Below are 1,928 nucleotides of genomic sequence, written 5' to 3' on the forward strand. Positions count from 1 at the left end.
CCCCCCCCCCCCAGAACTCCAGGTATTTCTCAAGCAGGAGTCGGCAGCCTTAGACTCCCAGGGTGGGCGGCCCCGAATGGCGGCCCGTGAGGGTCTCTGGCTGGTTGCTCTTTACGCTTCCCATGAAAGGCGCTTTACTGCCTCCCGCTTTGCCTCAGCCATCCAACTCTCCCCCCAGGCCCTGCAGCAGGGGGGCCACCCCCCTTCAGAGCCACCTCCGTGGGCCTGGGCCCTCCCGGGAAAGGTCCATGAGACACCGTGATTCCCCCATCTCGGGGGGGGGGAAGGAGGAGTAGGAGGAGGAGGAGGAGGAGGAGGAGGAGGAGGGGAGATTGGATTTATACCCTGCCTTTCAAGAAGGAGAAGGAGGAGGAAGGACTGTATCCAAGGGCAAGTAACTGCCTGAGAGAATGTGCTGTGATCCAGGAGGTCCCTGGCTCTAATCTTTAATGAACTCACTGGGCGTGTGAAAATAAGCACAGATTCTTTGATCTGTACTTGCTTGCCGCTGCTGTCTATTTCTCTAGCTCAGTGGTTTAGAAGCAAACATACACAGGAAAGATGGCGTTATTCTATAGCAGGCATTTGAGAGTCTAATATTATATATTTTGTTGTTGTTATTGTTGTTGTTGTTATATTTATTTATTTATACAAGGGTTGCCAGGCGGGGTCTGGCAACTGGCAGGAGGTTTGGAGGCAGGGACATAGGGGGGCTGTGACATTGTGTGTATCATTACATCACGACCAAGGAAAACCCAGAAATGACATAGGGTAGCTGCGGTAATCACTGGAAACTCTATGATAAACCATACAGATTCCAGCAATTCAAGAAGGAGAAGGAGGAGAAGGAGGAGAAGAAGGAGGAGGAGGAGGAGGAGGAGGAGGAGGAGGAGGAGGGGAGATTGTATTTATATCCTGCCTTTCACTACCCGAAGGAGTCTCAGTGTGGCTTACAGTCTCCTTCCCCTTCCCCTCCCCACAACAGACACCCTGTGAGGCAGGTGGGGCTGAGAGAGCTCTTTTGAGGACTGCTCCTGAGGGAACAGCTCTGAGAGAACTTGTGACTGACCCATGGTCACACCAGCAGCTGCATGTGGGGGAGGAGTGGGGACTCAAACCCGGTTCTCCCAGATTAGAGTCCACGCTCTTAACCACTACAAAGTTGCCAACTGCAGGTTGGGGAATGCCTGGAGGTACGGGGGATGGAGTCTGGGTGGGCGTGGCTTGGGAAGGGGAGGGATCGCCAAAGGGTGCAAGGCTGAAGAGTCTGCCCTTCAAAGCAGCCACTTTCTCCGGGGGAACGGATCTCTGTGGTCTGGAGATCAGCTGTCGTTTGGGGAGACCTCCAAGGCCCACCTGGAGCTTGGCAGCCCTGTCCCAGTGCCACAACTCCTGCTGAGTGAGTCCCCTTGCTGGGGAAGCCGGCCTGGACGACAGATGTCATGCCCCTGGCAGTGCCCTCCGGCACTTCGGAGGGGCGGAAGTCGCAGCCACGGGCGTGGCGTAAGGGGGAGACCGACCGGCCCCTGAGCTTACCAGGTCCGTAGCTACGGTGGGGTTTGGGGGGGGGATCTGTGTCTAAAGGCACAGCCCCACAAGAATTTCCCCTGTAAATGCTCTTTTTCAATCATTTAAAAACCTTTTTTAAAAGGCGTGCGCTCCATTTAAGCAGAGTGGGGTGCTGCAGTTGACTAATTCCCGCACTGAGCCAAGGGGGTTGGAGTAGGTGACCTCTAGGATCCCTTCTCACTCTCTGTCAAGAAACTGGTCTCCTTTAAGAGGGTTTTCCTGCCTAAGTGTTCGCTTTCTTGACTATAGAAGTCATCACCCCCACCTGCCGGCTTGCTATCAGAAGTACTTTTCTCCCTTTCTCACAATACAAGAACTCGTGGGCACTCAAAGAAATTGCTGAGCAGTTGGGTTAGAAT

The 1,928-nt window shown here is 54.3% G+C and overlaps 1 protein-coding gene across 1 annotated transcript in view; it reads right to left on the reverse strand.

Annotated features, from left to right (window-relative positions):
- Positions 1 to 1,928, reverse strand: part of LOC107106337 (protein kinase C beta type-like) — a gene marked incomplete at its 5' end in the record, with an annotated part of 104,111 nt that overhangs the window by 65,194 nt on the left and 36,989 nt on the right.

Source organism: Gekko japonicus, unplaced genomic scaffold, assembly GCF_001447785.1.
Source record: "Gekko japonicus isolate JY-2015 unplaced genomic scaffold, Gekko_japonicus_V1.1 scaffold4095, whole genome shotgun sequence".
Classification (NCBI taxonomy): domain Eukaryota; kingdom Metazoa; phylum Chordata; class Lepidosauria; order Squamata; family Gekkonidae; genus Gekko; species Gekko japonicus.